This window comes from Pongo pygmaeus, chromosome 2, assembly GCF_028885625.2.
Source record: "Pongo pygmaeus isolate AG05252 chromosome 2, NHGRI_mPonPyg2-v2.0_pri, whole genome shotgun sequence".
In the NCBI taxonomy this organism is placed as follows: domain Eukaryota; kingdom Metazoa; phylum Chordata; class Mammalia; order Primates; family Hominidae; genus Pongo; species Pongo pygmaeus.
In genome coordinates, this window is record NC_085930.1 from 81364781 (window position 1) to 81383316 (window position 18536).

General features: G+C 45.4%; 1 long non-coding RNA gene across 2 annotated transcripts in view; it reads left to right on the plus strand.

Annotated features, from left to right (window-relative positions):
* Window positions 1–18284, plus strand: part of LOC129033702 (uncharacterized) — a 64623-nt gene extending 46339 nt beyond the window's left edge. Inside the window, exon 4 of one of the 2 annotated variants that reach the window (XR_008501654.2) lies at window positions 17524–18284. This is a non-coding gene — a long non-coding RNA (uncharacterized LOC129033702). The remainder of the gene's footprint in view (window positions 1–17523) is intronic. The other variant, XR_010125629.1, reaches the window with a different exon arrangement.
* Window positions 18285–18536: the final 252 nt, after the last annotated feature.

The following is an 18536-nucleotide window of genomic DNA, read 5'->3' on the forward strand; positions in this document are numbered from 1 at the left end:
GCAGATCATTTGAGGTCAGGAGTTCAAGACCAGCCTGACCAACATGGTGAAATCCCATGTCCACTAAGAATAAAAAAAAATTTTTTCTTTTAATCTTTCTTCATATATTCTTATTCTATAAAGCTTTTTTCTATTTTTTTTAATTTTTAAAATGATTTTTTAAAAACTAAGGCACAGGCCAGGCACGGAGGCTCACGCCTATAATCTCAGCACTTTGGGAGGCCAAGGCGGGCGGATTACCTGAGGTCAGGAGTTCAAGACTAGCCTGGCCAAAACAGCGAAACCCTGTCTCTACTAAAAATACAAAAATTAGCCAAGTGTGGTAGTGTGCAGCTGTAAACCCAGCTACTTGGGAGGCTGAGGCACAAGAACCACTTGAACCTTGGAAGCGGAGGCTACAGTGAGCTGAGATTGTGCACTGCACTCCAGCCTGGGCAACAGAGCAAGACTTCATCTCAAGAAAAAAACCCAAAAAACAAAACAAAACAAAAAAACAGGGCCAGGCGCAGTGGCTCACACCTGTAATCCCAGCACTTTGGGAGGCCGAGGTAGGCAGATCACGAGGTCAAGAGATCAAGATCATCCTGGCTAACATGGTGAAACCCCATCTCTACTAAAAATACAAAAATTAGCTGGGCATGGTGGCATGCGCCTGTAGTCCTGCTACTCAGGAGGCTGAGGCAGAAGAATTGCCTGAACCCGGGAGGTGGAGGTTGCAGTGAGCCGAGATCACACCGCTATACTACAGCCTGGCAACAGAGTGAGACTCCTTCTCAAAAAATAAAAATAAAAACAAAAACTAAGGCACAAACACACATTAGCCTAGGTCTACACGGGGTCAGGATTATCAATATCACTGTCTTCTATTTCCACATCTTATCCCACTGGAAGGTCTTCAGGGGCAATAATACACATGGAACTGTCATCTCCAATGATGACAATGCCTTCTTCTGGAATACCTCCTGAATGGCCTGCCTGAGGCTGTTTTACATTTAATTTTTTTTAATAAGTAGAAGGAGTATAATCTAAATAACAATAAAAATATAGTATAGTAAATTCATGAATCAGTAATATAGTCATCTGTTATCAAGTATTCTATATCGAGCATAGTCATATACACTATCTTTTTATACGACTGGCAGTGTAGATTTGTTTATTAGTCCATTTTCATGCTACTGATAAAGACATATCTAAGACTGGGCAATTTACAAAAGAAAGAGGTTTATTGGACTTACAGTTGCACATGTCTGGGGAGGCCTCACAATCCTGGTGGAAGGCAGCAAATCATGCCTTACATGGATGGCAGCAGGCAAAAGGAAAGCCTGTGCAGGGAGACTCCTGTTTTTCAAAACCATCAGATCTCACAAGACTTATTCACTATCACGAGAACAGCATGGGAAAGACCTGCCCCCATGATTTAATTATCTCCCACCGAGCCCCTCCCACAACACATGGGAATTCAAGATGACATTTAGGTGGGGACATAGCCAAACCATATCAGTTTGTTTACACCAGCATCACCAAAAATATATGAGTAATGCTACGATGTTAAGGTGCCTACATCACTAGATGAAGGAAGTTTTCAGTTCCATTATAATCTTATGAGCTCACTGTCATAAGATTTGACGTCATAAGATTTGAAGATAAGATGTTTGACCTGTGGCCAAAACATCATTATTCAGCACATGACTATACTCAACTGCAGTTTCTGACTCAAGAGGTGTGGAGCAAGTCTAAGATTCCAGATTTCTAACCAACTCCCAGGCGATGCCAATGCTGATGGCCCAGGAAGCTCTTAAGCCCACTTTGGTTTTTGTTTTGTTTTGTTTTGTTTTGTTTTGAGACAGAGTCTTACTCTGTCACCCAGGCTGGAGTGCAGTGGCATGATTTCACCTCACTGCAATCTCCACTTCCCTGGTTCAAGAATTCTCCTGACTCAGCCTCCCAAGTAGCTGGGATTACAGATGTGTGCCACCATGCCCAGCTAATTTTTTGTATTTTTAATAGAGATGGGGTTTCACCATTTTGGCCAGGCTGGTCTCGAACTCCGGACTCAAGTGATCCATCCGCCTCAGCCTCCCAAAGTGCTAGGATTACAGGCTTGAGCCACCAAGCCTGGCCTCACAATCTCACTTTGAATAGCAAGACTTTGTGGAAGAGAGAGAGAGAGAGAGAGAGAGAGAGAGTCCTAAAAGGGGAGAGCAAGGAAGAATAAGCACATCATCAAATATTTCAAAACATTCTTGTACTACACACAAGCTTGAGTTCTAGGAACAAGTCTGAGAGAAAAAGGGAAAAGGGTGGGAGGGTGTTGGGGAGATGTGCAGCCAACTGGTCTACTCCTCTGCTTTTGCTCCAAATTGAGGCTGAAAACCAGATGGTGGTTGGTTTGTTTTCAGCAGTTCATCTTCACAGCCTGGGGAGGTCATAGTCTAAGAAGGGAGGGAAACTGAGGTATTGTAGCCATGGAGCATTTTCTCATCCCCCCAGATTACCCTTGAGAGGCAGGATGGGAGCTGCCTGTGGTCTCCAACCTGGGCTCTCCTTTAGACTGAAAACAAATGCTGGCCTCCTCCTGGTCCACCTGCCTGCAGGCTGGAAAGCACTCTCTGCCCTGGCTGCTCACACACACAGCGTCCCCAGTGCTCTGGGCTAATTGGACCTGAGATAGGGAGATGACTTCAGGCTTGGAGAGGCATTTTTCTCTTCCTTCTTGGCAAGGATCCAGGACCAGGGGATCATCGAGGACCACAGAAGAGAGAGGTGAGAGGGCCCTTGAGCAGCCAGCATTCACAATTCAGAATGTCTAGTGGGCTTGGGCTTTGGAGCCACCAGAGGGATGATGGCATCTTTCATAGGGTTCTTGTTATCCTTTATTTTACAAAGCAGAGAGGCAATGACAGCCCCAAATGGATTAGATGCTCAAGAGCCCTCCTGGGCCACTTTTCCTTCGTCCATTGGGATCTTCAGTTCAAAGGCCCGCTAGTGTCTTTGCTCAAATCCTTTCAAGCCAAACTCTAGCCAGCCCTCTAAATCCTTCCAAAGAAAAACGGAGGAGGGCTTAGGAGAAGACTATACCCACTCAGCTAATGAATGATGTCTTGGCTTGCCTGCCTAGGCAACAATCTAGTGTCAAGGATTGCAAGCCCAAATGCCTACAAGGGCTAGGCCGGAAACACAATGAGCCAGGAGTGGTGGATATGAGGAAACCAGGAATGGTGGTGTCAGGCAGCTTTGGCTGATTGTTGCCCTGTGGGTTTATGGACACAGCCTTCCCAGATCCTAGGTGTTGGGGGACATTCTAAGAAAGCAATGTCTTAAAATAATAATAACAAGTTTTATAAAGCGTGTACTGTGTGCTAGACACTGTTCTAAGTACTTTACATGTTTTACCTTACTTGCTTCTCACCATGACCTGGTGATGAAGTACTGTAATTTTCCCCATTTCACAGACGAGGAAACCAAGGCACAGGGAGATGAAATAACTTACCCGAGGTCTTTCGGCTGGCAAAATGACAGAGCTGGGGTGTGAATCTAGGCAGTGTGGCTCCAATTCCACATTCCTAACCACCATGCTCTATCTACTGCTAGCCAGAAAAGATCCTCCCACACGATCCAGACTTCAAAAGCAGCAAAGGCTTTCTTGTGCTTTGAATCTCTCTGACTTTCCTTCCGCTACCGGACAGAAAAACTCTACTTTTAAAGGTTTCACCTAATTGGGTCAGGCCCACCTGAATAATTTTTGTAATTTAAGGTTGACTGACTTGCCACTAATTCCATCGGCAAAGTCCCTTCCCAACAGTGTGTAGACTCATGTCTCATTAAATAGCCAGGGGATGGGAATTTGTTGGGGGCGGGGGGGGGGGGGGGGGTCCAGGTTTAGAATTCTGCATACCACAGCACTTGAAAACTTTCTAAAAACCTCATTTGTGATAAACAAACACATCTGCGGGGCAGGGGTTTCTAACCTGTGGGCCAATTCTTTTGTTTATTTGATAAATCTTTACACAGCACCCACTGGGTGACAGCATTGTGCTAGGCGCTGGGAATACAGCATTTTACATGGTAGACAAGTCCTCCAACCCTGATCTTCCAGATAGCTTATGGCTAAGGCAGTCATGATCCCTGGGCTCCATTCCTGATACTCTGGTTGAGTATTTATTTGTCTTCAGTTACATGCCCCACAAACCCTGTTTGTTTTTTCCTCCACCCTGAATATTCATAACCACGAATTGCTCCGATTTCCTAATCAGTCTCCCATGTGAGGTACATTTAAACAGGGACCACATCTAACACCTCTGTTCTGATGTCTTGGCCAAAGCAAATAAAATTACGAATGAACAGGAGGCTGCTAAATTCCCACTCCCAGGAGACAGCTGCTATCAACAGGGCAACCTGAAGTCCCTGATCCAGGACACCAGATGTGGACTGGCACTGGGAGGGCAGGAAGAGCTTTGGTGATTTCCCGAATGTCAATTTTTGTGAGTCCTGTGGTTTGAGATTTCAGGCATCCTCCTCTCACTCACGGTAGCTTTCTAAAAGGAGGGCATTTCCACCTCCATTTGGGGCTTAAAATTCCTGAGAGCTTGAGATGTTACCTGCTGCTAAAATATAATTATGAACAACCAAATGGCCTGATCCAATATGCACAGCCTTATGGTCTAATATTCTCATTAATTCAATTTCATTAGTATTTCCTGAGCCCCTTGCATTAGATGCTTTAGGAATTTAAGTGGTTTCCTCACCTCTTACCAGCCTTCTTCTCAGCACACACTTCACCTACACATAGCATCCTATATGGCCCAGAAATTGATCTGTATATTTTAAAAATATATCTATTTGCCAATACCCAGCAAAGTGTGACATCCCAGGAGAAATAGAATAATGCAGATGTGGTTTAAGTAGTGACCCCCTTGGCTGGAATTAATCTCTCCCTTCTCCATGCTCCTCTTAACACTGACTCCCAAATGCTGGGATTAGCATGGGGATAAAACCTGACCCTGAGGTGTAGTTGCACTTGACTGAGAATTACCTCCCTTCTCTTGATACCTGGGAAAATGTTGCCAGGCTTCTGTAGAGTTCTCTCCTGCAACTCCAGCAGGTCCAGAGATCACAGGCAGGCCATCAGGGTTTTATCTGCATAAATGTTTAATGGACCTATTGGGAGAGTCAATGACAAATATTGAGTGGGACCCACAGAACTAAAACTATTTTTTAAAAAAGGAGTTGGGGGTTATAGCCCACCCCTCCACCCTCAAGATGGGGCTCTGGATATTAATGAGAGCTAATATTTATTGGGAACTCACTCCGTGCATGCACGTGCTTAGTGTGGGCTTACATCATCTCATTTAATCCTCATCATAACCCTATTATTACCAGCACCTTAAAGATGAGGAAACCAGGGCACCTAGGACTTGCACATCTGTCCAGGGTAATGCAGGCAACAAGGTGGGAGAGAAACCAGTTGCACCCCCAGCCAGTCAGAGGGCATCAGTTCATACCAGCTGGCAGAGATCATCCGGGGAGAACAGGATGAAGCAACGTCCAGCACCTTTCCCAGCCCAGCCTGCCAGTGTAACAAGAGAGGGAGGAAGATCTTTGAGACTGAAAGAAACAAGCATATTTTTTTTTTTTTTTTAATTTCAATATTAGCATTGAGGGGCTGGCTGGGAACAGGCAGAGAAATGAGTTGTGGGCCTCTCCCGAGAGAGAGTGCTCATGGTTTTACTTAGTTTTAATTTTCTCTCCTGATGAAAAATTTGCTATGGTTAAAGAGGCACCAAATAAACAGAACTGTGACCGATGTTTTGCAATTTCCTTAGCGGATTCCACATATTTTTTAGAGTTCCATCAATATTTCAACAGTTGCAAGCTGGTTCCCCTCTGGGAAGCTGTGGTGGAGTCACGGTCCCCTGACATCCCACTTCCCCCACACAGCAGAGGCTGGGCTTGTGTCTAGGATCCTGAGATTTGAGAAATGTTGTTGGGAAGAGGGGTAGGGAGTATTGGGGCCCTGCCATAAGCCCTCAGCTCTCAGCTCCACCCACGAAAGCAGGTACTGCACATTGCTGGGTCTCTCTGCTTCTGGGCATTTTCCTTGGCCTCTGAGCCCCCAAACAATACGGATGGGTGGCCCAACACCCAGTCCATGCCCCCAGGTAGGATAACTTGAAGGCACCTTCCACACTGTGTCCCAGAGCTCTCCAGAATGAGCTCAACTGACCACAAGAACTTGCCTGACAGTGCCCCTCCTGGCCTGTTTCCCCTCCCCATCTCAACATCCGCACTCCCTCATTTGTCCTTCTTCCCAAATAAACCACTTGCACTCAAATCTTCACCTCAGGGTCTGATTGTGGGGAGACTGCAACCTAGGAGCAGTCAGAGGGGTTCCAAGCCAGAGAGGGCTGCCAGGGAAATTCAGATTAACAGCAAGGATCAGGCTGGGCACGGTGGCTCACGCCTGTAATCCCAGCACTTTGGGAGTCCGAGGAGGGTGGATCACTCGAAGTCAGGAGTTCAAGACCAGCCTGGCCAACATGGTGAAATGCCATCTCTACTAAAAATACAAAGATTAGCCAGATGTGGTGATTACACATGCCTGTAATCCTAGCTACTCAGGAGGCTGAGGCAGGAGAATCGCTTGAACCTGGGAGGCAGAGGTTGCAGTGAGCCGAAATCGTGCCACTACACCCTAGCCTAGGCAACAGAGTGAGACTCCATCTCAAAAAAACAAAACAACAACAACAACAACAAAACCCAGAGAGGATCAGAAACCTGGCAAACGGTTGTGTCAATAACGCCGGAAAAAGAAGATTCAGAAAGACCCCCCCCCAAAAACACCAACCTGGAGGAGCCCTGATTCAGAGGGCCAGGTGTTTGCTACAACTAACACATCTCTGCTCTTCCGTCATCATAAGCTCGAGGGCGCCTTCCAGAGACACGAGTGGTCAACACTTCCAGGAAGCAGGGGCTGGCTGGGGTTGAGGTATCCCGCCTTCTTTGGGTCATTGCTGGTGTGTGTGTGTATGTGCAGCGGCGGAGACTGACCTAGAACACAAGAAGAACTCCAAGGACAAGGCTAAGCCTCTTCCAGACTAGGCAGACATGGAGAAATGGAGAAAGGCAGGCGATTAGCACATCCTGGCAGCAGAGACAGACGTGGGCTTTGAGAAGAGTTGCTGGCAGGATTCTTCCACTCAATCGCACTTGGCACAGCAGACGCAAGGACCCTGTCTTACTATTCCTTTCCTTCTGAGCCAGAATCAACTCCATGAGTAGGGGCTTTTTTTCCTTCATTCCACAGGTTCAGCACCCCCATTTCTCCAACTCAATTCACTCTCAACCTTCTTTTTCTGCTTTTCTAGTGAAAGATCCAGCTGGGGAAGGCCCTTCGTACCCAAACCTTCAAGCACAAATATCGGTGGAGGCTCACTAAGTGGCAGACTCTGTGCTGAGTGCGTTAAATGCATGATCACGTTAAATTCTATGTATTTGTTTGTTTGTTCATTCATTCATTTAAGAGATATGGTCTCTCTCTGTTGCCCAGGCTGGAACGCAGTGGCACAATCATGTCTCACTGTAGCCTCAACCTCCTGGGCTCAAGAGATCCTCCCACCTCAGGCTCTGGAGTAGCTAGGACTACAGGCATGTCCCACCACCCCCAGCTAATTACGTATTTGTTATTATTTTTATTTTGTAAAGACATGGTCTCACTAAAGTGCCCAGGCTGGTTTCAAACTCCTGGCCTCAAGCAATCTTCCCACCTTGGCTTCCCAATGCCCTGGAATTACAGGCATAAGTCACCACGCCTGACCTAAATTCTCTTGAAAATCCTACTTTGCTCTACTTCACAGTGAGAAAACTGAAGCACATGAAGGTTGAATAATAGGCCCGAAGTCACACAGTCACTGTAGCCCATCTGGAATTGGACTTCCAGGTTAGTTGCCTCTGAACCTTGGGCTCTTAACCACTCTGTTAATTTGTTTCCTGGGTGTGTTTTGTGTATGTGTGTGTGTGTGTGTGTTTTGTTTTTGTTTTGTTGTTGTTGTAGATATTACTATCTGAGGTAGGTAATGATCCTAAATAGACCTTGGATTTTTATACCACTTTACGGTTTACAAAGCCCTTACATCTATATTATTATATAATATAACCCTCACCATAACTCATTGAGCCCTATAGGGCAAGAATTATTAAAACGTAGTGCTTAGCACAGTACATAAACAGCAGCCACAAGTAACAGTAGCATCTTTCACCTTTTACAAATGAGGAAACTGAGTCTCTGTTTAAGTGACTTGCCAGAGAACCCCAGCAAGTGAAGAGCCATATCTTGTGAACATGTTCTCTCCAGCTTTGGCAACTGCGTCCTCTCTAGTTGTCCACACTCTCTTGGGTAATGCTGGATGGCACAATAGCGAGGACTACCTTCACTCGGATACTCAGAATCTCTACTGTGACTTCAGGGTAGTGGGCATCGGCTAATCTCACCTTTGTAGCCGGCATTTATGTTAACAGGCTCTTGCTGAAGGCTTCTCTCCTACCTAGGCTAGACTACATTTCTTATCCCCCTATACTTGACTAGGGATGTGCTATCGTTTTTCTGGTTGAAAATCTACTAACATTTCTTAGAGTCAATGTTCTAAGAGACACAGTTTAAAAAAACACACCTAGTACAATCCTACTTTTAAAAACATATATATATTTAAAAATATATATTTTCTATATATTTAAAAATATATATATTTATATTTTAAAATATATATTATATTTATATTTAAATATAAAATAAGTTATATTGTTATATATAATTATTATATATAATGTAAGCCATATTATATAATAATTATACTATACATTATATTATTATATGTAATTATATATTACTATTATATATAATAATGTTCTCTTCCCATTGGCTAGGCACATGTCTCTGCATGTGCCTAGCCATTGGGAAGAGAGCAGGTGGCCTGCCCCCTGGACCCTCCCCTCTATGTTGTCCACATTCTCTTCCCCCAACTCCCTGCGTGTAGCTCACCCTGGGGCTCTTTCTCTTTCTACACCCAGTGGCAAGCACAGAACGTTCCACCAGCGTGTCCCTGCATCCTCTCTCTTCTTCAGAGCCTGCTGGGTGATTTTCTCTGGAATGCACAGAGCTTTCAAAAAAGTGTTTATTCCCTACTTTAAGCTCAGCACAGAAATCAGAAACAGGATGTCAAAAAATACAAAGAGCTCAGGTTGCAATGCTGCTGGAATGCAAACCCAGGAAACTTCCTTTCTTTCTGGAGAAGTCATAATGGGATGGCTGGAAATTAACTTGGACTTTTCTGGGGCATGGGAAAGAGGAGAGAGAAGCACACATATGGCTCATTGGGACCGCTCTGCCAGGAAAGCTGCTGCTGTGCTGAATGATGACATGTGGACTTGGGCCATTCCTGTGGTATTGGGCCACAAATTCTGGGAGGCCACAGACAGGAGGAGGAGGAAAGAGAGGAGGTTTGGTGATTTTATGGTCCACATTTCCCATGTTTAAGATGAATAGGTCCAAACCTACAGGTAATTTTGTACCCCATTCGTGATGTTTTTAGTTGTCATAACTAGGGGGCAAGGAGAAGGCTACTGGCACCTAACGGGTAGAGGCCAGGATGCTGCTCCACATCCTACAATCCCTCAGACATACTATCCGGCCAAATGCCAATCATGCCAAGGTTGAGATCACCTACTCTAAGATATCTTGAACTTTCCTACTGAATTAACCCTATCAGCAGAGAGCAGTGGGAAGAGAAAACATACACCTTCATTGTTTTGAGGTTATAAAGATGATATTACTTCAAGGTGTTTTATCTGAAAACTTCAAAATATCACATTATACCCCAATCCACAACTCATTCATTTGTTCATTCATTCACTTAACTAATAGTTACTGAGCATCTATTATGTGCAATGCCTGTACTGGGCTCTTCTTTTGCTTTGCTATAGTAAGTCCCCCTTATTATTCAGGTGTTGGCAAAAACATCACATCCTCAGAGAACCTTCCCTGGGACCATCCCATCCACAGCAGCCACTACTGACTTGTCACTATCAGTCTCTTGAGCAATTTCAGCTTAGTGCTTGCACAATTCATGATTATTTTAGTTAACTATCTGTCTCCTTTATGGTCTGCAGTTTCTATGAAGAGAGAGGCCAGGCTTGTCTATTTGTAGACACAGTCCCCAGGTCTGGGCTAAGTGCTTTTAAATGCATGATCTTTCCATGATCCCTATTTTACAGGTAAGAAAACTGAGGCACAGTTTATTCATTTATTTGCCAAATGAATGAATAAATAGCAGCCCCCACCCCCGCCTCAGAAGATGTGCTGTATTCGTGCTGTACCTTATCTGTAGCTTATATACTGGCCAGTTTCATGTTCCTGGGGGTCATGACCTAATTTGAGAGGTTTGGGGAAATGAGCAGTCTGCTTGGGACCTAATGCAGGCCTGCAACTTCCTCCTGAGGCAAGCTGTTTGATCTCGGGTAAGTCAAATCCTCATTCTGAGCCTCATGCACTTGTATGCCAAAAATACACATATTTTCTAAAAGGTAGGATTGTACCAGGTCTGTTTTTTAAACTATGTCCCTTAGAACATTGATTCTAAGAAATGTTACTAGATTTTCAAGCAGAAAAATAATGACACATCCCTGGTCAAGTACTTGTGGGAAATGTTTTAAATAATGATAGATTTTCTTTAATGCAGGACTTGTCAGAGCCTTCATATGCTACCACACAATGTGAATGCCCAGGAGGAAACATGTCTTTTTCATTGTTTTCCAAACATATCTGCTCAAGGAAATTCATTTATGTGAAGCACATTGAAGGATCTGAATTGCTCGCATACCTTGGGCAATGCTACGTGGCACAATAGCCTCTGATACTCAGAATCTCTACTGTGACTTCAGGGTAGTGGATATCTGCTATTCTCAGCTCTGCATCTGCCATTTGTGTTAAGAGACTCTTGCTGAACTCTCCTCTTCTGCGTTGGCTCAACCACATTTCTCATCCCCCTACCCCTGGGAGAGAGACATGTGCCCAGCCAATGGGAGAAGAGCAGGTGGCCTGCCCCCTGGAACCTCCCCTCTAGGTTGTCCACATTCTCCTGTCCCAACTCTCAGCAAGATGCTAGGATCCAGTGAGGCATTCCAAAGCCCTGGGAACAGTGAGTCACAGATGGGAAGAATCTAGACCTCTGAAAGCTGTCCTACCCCCTGATTGGACTAAGACAGGAGCGAGAAGTAACCCCACTCTTGCATGAAGCTGCTGAGATCCAGGACTCATTCATGATGGCAGTTAGCCCAGGCTGACCACTGGGGCTTATTCAAGGAAAACAGAGTCCCACTCAGCCCCTACCACAACCCTGTTAAACATGAATGGGAGGATGAATAGGTGACTTCTTTTTTTTTTTTTTCCTCATCTCATGTCTCAGACCACAAGGCCACTGCTCACATGAACAGGTGCCTTCTGTTTCCCAGTGTCAGTAACCAGAGGCAATGAAAGACACCTGAGGAAGACATAACACTGTCCCCGAGGCAGCAGAGCCTTTAATAATGATGACTGATGCTCACAGAGCCACTCTCCCACCTTTCTTCAAAAAGAAAAGGTATCAAAAGAGAAGGAAGAAAAAAATCCCAGTAATCTGTGCCCTGTGGTTAAGCACAGCCCAAGCTTCGGATGGCCATTGTCAGTTTCCCCGGGATGGAGTCTCCTTGATACTTGTCAAGACACTGGCACATCCCACCTGCCAGTAGTTAAGATGCTGACAGCTCTTGCTGGCCAGGTGTGGGAGCAGTGAACTGTGCAGGACCAGGTCTCTGCTAGCCACCTGGTACTGGGTTGCTGCGCACCTGGGGCTGCTGGGCACTGCTGAGATCATGGAGCATCCCTGCTTGGGGCTAGCAACCTCTGTGCCCAGCCACAGGAAGAGGCAAGTCCTTGCTGCCTCTCCCAGCAGCCTGCATGTCTGGGATTTGGCACTGAGGACCCTTCTGGAGGAGGAGGCAGACCAGGACAGGCTGAGTTCAGCTCCATCTGTCTCCGGCTTCTGTTTGGCATCTTGGCTGTGCTGTAGGAGCCCTCTGCAGTTCCCTGCCTCTCTCAGCAGCTGCTCAATAGGAGACAGGAAAATTGCTCTCCCTTCTGTGGACTAGTCTAGTTAGGAGGCATACCCAGGAATCCATAGGAGGGAAGGAGTCCAGGATGGCCAAGACCAAAATACAAAAACACACCTAAGCCCAGCCAAACCTGGCAGTCATTTGAATTTCCAAACTGAGTCTTGTCTTTCTTTCTTTTCCACTCAGCATGGCTGCTCCAAGCTGAGATATTAGCCCAGATAAACTCAACATGAAAATCATAATCTGGCAAGTCATGGCCATTCTTGTCAATTCTCTTAAAGGTTAATCTGCTTTTCTCCTTATTAATGAAGGGCCTCGGAAATGCAGCCGGGCCTCTCCCGTGTTTTGGTAGATTTGGGCTAATAGGCTATTTTATTTCCATGGTAACAGCTTCCAGTGTTACAGGAAGATAATTTTCCAGACAAAAGATTTGTGGGTCTTATTATTCTGCAGGGATCTGACTGTGAAGGCTGGGAAAGTGGGTTCACAGGCTACCCAGGATTGCACGTTCCACCCATTCTGGGGCACCTGTTTGCCTCTGGCTTCTGGGTCTTGAAGCTTGTTAGGTGCCATGTATTGTAGGAAATTGGCAGGAACTGAATAGGAAACTGGCAGGGACTGAATAAATACATCCTTTGAAAGACAATACCCTAAATTCATTCTCATATCAAGCAATGAGGTTGGAATGAGAAGTGGCTTGTATTATAGTAATCGCTGGCACAACAGGGGCCTCTGCCCTGTGGGGTGAGCCAGGAGCTGTCCTTATAGTGAAGGGCACCCTAAGAGGTGCCTCTAAGCAGAGCCATCACCCTCCGCACCTCTCAGTCTCAGGGTAGACTGGCAGCATTCTCGCCTCCCAGGCATTCAGCACCCAGTTCAGCAACTGCCAGGTAGCAGGCTAGTCAGAGGAAGACAAAAGATGAACAATTGGCATGCCCCCTCCTCTAAAGGAGCTTAGAGTCTACTGGTGTGTTAGGGGATGGGTGGATTAAAATAAAATAGGGGAAAGAAAACAGGCAATGGCCATACTTTGTGATGTGTGTTACAATTGGAACATCCTGGGTGCCAGGGAGCACAGGGAGGTCAGGAAAGATACACAGAGAAAGAGCTCTTTGAGGGAGACTTTGAGAGCAGTGTAGAAGCAAAAGCTTTTCAAGCATTGACTAAATGATTTGTATGAACCAAGCACTACTCTAGGTCCTGGGGATCCAAACATAGATAAAGCCAGACAGAGTTTCTATTTACACCCCGAGAGGGTAAAGAGATGATAATCAATACTGCAATTTAAGGTTGCAACTGAGAGTAGTGCCCCCAAGAGGGAAGTTCTTAATGCAAAGAGATGCAATGAGATGGAAATTGACCAAGACAGGACTCTCCCATGTGGTTGGGCAGGCTGTACACTGCACAACTCTAGGGGGAGCCAGTCACATCATAGACATTATAAATTTGAATATTTATTATGACAGTTTTCTGGAATGTGGCATCCAAACTGTCTTAAGAAAGGGGTGCCATTCCTTAAATTGAACAAAATTAATTCTATGGCCTAGTGGAGCTCCTGCCAGGAAGAAAAGGAAAGTCTTCCCCCAGTAAGGGACAAGCTCTAGGATCTGAAGAGTGGGTAGGAGCTGAGAGGGTAAAGAGACAGAAAAAAGAATGTCCTGGATGCAGGGAACAGCAGGTTCTTATTGAGGTCATTGTATCCCAGAGACTGAAAAGCAGCCAGGGAGGTTGCAGCAAGTAGAATGGGGAGCATGGTGCACAATGAGGCTGGAGAAGGCAGCAGGAGCTAAATCGCACAGGGCTAGGTCAGCATTTCACCTCCCTACTTAGAGTTTCCAGTGGCACAGGACACCTGGGGGCCCTGGACCTCCGGATAGGAATAAGTGGGTAAATTAGATGCAGCCGTGAGAAGGAGCCTTTGGTTAGTTATGGAAACAAGGCAAAATTGGTGGCCCATAGACTAATGATTATGAGAGTCTGGTCTGTGGATCACCCACATCAGAAGCCCCTGGGATGCATGTTGCAAATGCAGCCTGCTGAGTCCCCCGCAAGACCTACCACAGTTGACTCTCTGGGCCAAGGGCAGGAATCTGCATTTTACCATATGTGCCATGTAACGTTGTTGCAACCCAAGTTTCAGAATGCCTGGGCTATGCTAGTGTCTGTTCAGCTACATTCTGTTCCTTATTCTGCCCTTCCTAACTATGAAATTTTAGGCAAGTTCAAGGCTTTCCTTGGATTTATTTCTTTATTGATCTGATGAGTTCCATAACTTCTGCGCCCCCCCACCCATTTTTATTTATTTATTTATTTATTTATTTTGAGACTAGGTCTTGCACTGTTGCCCAGGCTGGAGTGGATCTCAGCTCACTGCAGCCTCATCCTCCTGGGCTCAAGTGATCCTCCCACTTCAGCCTCTGGAGTAGCTGGGACTGCAGGCATGTGACACCATGCCCAGCTAATTAGCTAATTTTTGTTTTTGTTTGTAGAGATGGGCTTTTGCCATATCGCCCAGCCTGTGACATTTCTTACAAGAGGATGATTTGTGGTGTTTGTTTTGAGAAGGAGTCTTGCTCTGTCATCTAGGCCAGAGTGCAGTGGTGCAATTTCAGCTCACTGCAACCTCTACCTCCTGGGTTCAAGTGATTCTCCTGCCTCAGCCTCCTGAGTAGCTGGGATTATAGTCATATGTTACAATGCCAGGCTAATTATTTTGTATATTTAGTAGAGACAGGATTTTGCATGTTGGCAAGGCTGGCCTCGAACTCCTGACCTCAAGTGATCCGCCCTCCTTGGCCTCCCAAAGTGCTGGAATTACAGGCCTGAGCCACCGCGTCCAGCCCAATGATTTATTCATTCTTGCGCAATGTTCCTTGAGGAACGACTCAGTCAAGGAGGCAAAGAAGTTTCATCTTATGTGTCACATCTACTTCCTTACAAGTGGCTGCTAAAACTGTATACAGCAGTCCCCCGCTTATCCTCTGTTTCACTTACCTGCAGAAAACTAGTCTGAAAATATTCGATGGAAAATTCCAGAAATAAACAATTCATGAGTTTTCAATTGCACACCGTTCTGAGTAATGTGATGAAATATCACGCTGCTTCTCCCCACCCTGTCCCACCTGGGACCTGAATCCTCCCTTTTGTCCAGAGTATCCACACTGTATACACTACTTGCCCACTAGTCATTTAGGAGCATCTCAGTTATCAGGCCAACTGTCATGGCATCACAGTGCTTGTGTTCAAGGAGCCCTTACTTTACTCAATAATGGCCCCAAAGTGCAGGAGTAGTGATGCTGGTGATTCAGATTGCCAAAGAGAAGCCATAAAGTGCTTCCTTTAAGTGAAATGGTGAAAGTTCTCAATTTGTGGAAAGAAAAAAAAAATCCTATGCTGAGGTTGCTAAGATCTATGGTAAGAATGGATTTTCTATTCATGAAATTGTGAAGAAGGGAAAGGAAATTAGTGCAAACTGTACACAGGGTTCCATACATTCCACAGTTCCAGGCATCCACTGGGGGTCTGGGAACATATTTCTAGTGCATATGGGGTACTACCGCATTGATTGACTAAAGATAACTGTCACAAGCATTGAAAGGGAGGTGGTGAAACATCAAGTCTCCAGCTATACATATCTTATATGAGAAGTCAGCCATCAGAGCAGCCTTCCAGACCACCTGAAGTAGCACAGTGCACCTCCCTCCCTAACACATCTCCATGTCATTTCCATCACAGCCTTTATTACAATCTGTAGCCCTCTTGTTTATTTAGTTGCTCACTTGTTTCTTTCTCTGGTCTTTTTCACCTTGCTGACTATAAGCTCCATGAAGACAGGGCTGTGTCTCTTTGATTCACCACTGTCTCCCTCACGCTATGCACAAAGTAGGTGTGCATTAAGCAAGTATCGAATATATGAATAAAGGCATCAGGGCCTTGCCATCCCTGAACTCAATGCATGGCACCATGCAAAGCACAGAAGACACAGGGCCACTTGGCAAAGACCAACATCCAATTAGGGAGATAAGACCTATCCAGAAGGAGGAATCAAACTCAAGCCCAATGAAAGAAGCAAAAACACAGAAACAGAAAAGGAAGGAAGGAAGAAAGGAGGGAAGGACGGAGGGAAGGAGGGAGGGAGGGAGGGAAGGAGGGAGGGAGGTAGGGAGGGAGGGAGGGAGGGGAGAGAGGAAGGAAAAGAGGGAGGGAGGAGGAAGGGAGGGAAAAGAAAGGAAGGAAGGAGGGAAGGAGGGAGGGAGGGAAGGAGGGAGGGAATGAGGGAGGGAGGGAGGAGGAGAGGGAGGGAGGGAGGAGGAGAGGGAGGGAGGAGGAAGGGAGGGAGGAGAAAGGAAGGAAGGAAGGAAGGAAGGGAGGGAGGGAAAGAGAATCAATCTCTTCAACCAGAATTCTGTAAAGATACAATGAAGTGATCAACATCAACTTGCTCTGATTGATTGAAATGTTATCATTCAACCAACTGTGTTACCAATTAACACAAATGTTATCATCTTGTGTTACCACTGGGGGAAATTGGGGAAACATGGATCTCTCTGTATTGCTTCTTACAATTTGAGGTGAAACTAAGTATCTCAAAATTTAAAAGCTTTTTAGAAAAAAAAAAAAAAAAAAATTCCACAACTTCCAATGTAGTTGAAAGTTGGAAGCTGAACCAAAGGGCACTTCAGCCCCACAGATTCCATTCCTTGTCTCAACCCTTCCCCCACCACAATGTGACCAAATTGTTTACAGTCCATTCTCCCAGAGGCTCCTGCCATCTCTTATAAACCACAGTCTGTTAGACTGTAGCTTCAGCAAAGATTTCTGGAAGACATCACTGAAATTCTGAGTGTCCAATGTGGGCATGAAGCCAGTTTTCTAGCTTCCAGCCTGTCCAAATCTGAGGATATTAGAGTATTCAAATGGCAGCCTGTGAACTCACATTTCAAGGAGACTGTTCCTCTTGCATCCTGGACTTCCACCATGGTAAGGTTCACGTCCTTGAGTCTAATGACTTGGTCCTCACCAGGCTTCCTTGCTGGAACATAAGCACCACGAGGACAGAAATACTGGTGGGTTCCCTGCTGTTGCCCCTCGCCCACAGTGCCTATCACATCAGTGTCCCCATAGTGGCCATTTGCAGTTCCTGCCTGTTCAACATCCATTTGTTGTTCTGCTGACAAAAACATTCTTGTTTTTCCTTTGGGGAGCCACCCCTCCCGCATTGCAGACAGTCTGAGGGGCAGGGGGAGTTTAATTCAAAGTGCCCTGGTTTCTGCCCTGGTGAAGGGGAAGCAGGAGACCCAAGGCAATCAGAATCGGTAAATGCCAAGCACTAGATTTTTGCTAAAAATATATTAAAAGACACATTCTCTCTTTCCCCTACAGTTATTGTTCTGATAGAATATCAGCTGGGAGCTACTGAGGACCTCTTCACTACCCTCCCTTGGAAGAGTTTGTCTGCAATGGAGCCAACACAGTGGAAAGCAGAGCTGAGAAATGGACAAACAACTCCTGATGCCTCATTTGAGCACCTGGATTTAGCCACACCTGAAGCTATTATATCCTTGAACTTTTGAATCATGTAGGTTACTATAATTCCTTTTTTGTTAAAGCTAATTTGAATTGGGTTTCTATCACTTGCAATCAACAATTGACCAGGTGCTTAGTAGATAATGAATGAGTGAATGAACAAATTCAATTCTGTAAGGATTTATCATCTCCTTACATGGCAGGCACTGTTTTAAGTCCCAAAGAAAGAGGCAGAGGAGCCACAGAGATGACTTCCTCCCTTGAGAACAAAGCATGTGGCCTGACAACCTAAAATTTGGGTCAATCCATCCAATTATGGTGACTGCTTAGAAATATCCCTTTTCCTCCCAACCTTTTCCTTTCCTTCTCCCATAAACATAATAACGGCTCCTGCCAGCACTAAGGCATGGCCCATGGACCCACTAACACCTATGCTCACATTAGCTCTTGAGGCTGAGTGGCTTGGTTCTATCTGGTTATCAGATGCAAACTTCATCACAGCAGGGATTTGGGCTAGACATTAGAGGAATAGTGTGGTACCAGATGGTGTTTCTGAAGAAGGTTGTCCTATTTTTGCAGTTTAAGGATTTGATAATAAATCTGCCTGGCAGCCCTCAGATGTGATTTGGCCTTGAAATCGTCTCTGTTAATCCTTGATGCTGTGTGTATCTGTCAGGGTCCAACCAGGAAAAACAGAACCTGCTCTAAGTATCTGAACAAAGGGAATTTAATGTAAGGAGCTGGTTGCACAGATGAAGGAAGGGGCTGGGAGGCAAACAACAGGGAACTGTGAGGTAACCCAGGGATTTGCCACCGTAGGAAGACATAACCACTACTAGGATAGAGAGGTAAAAAATAAAAAAATAAAA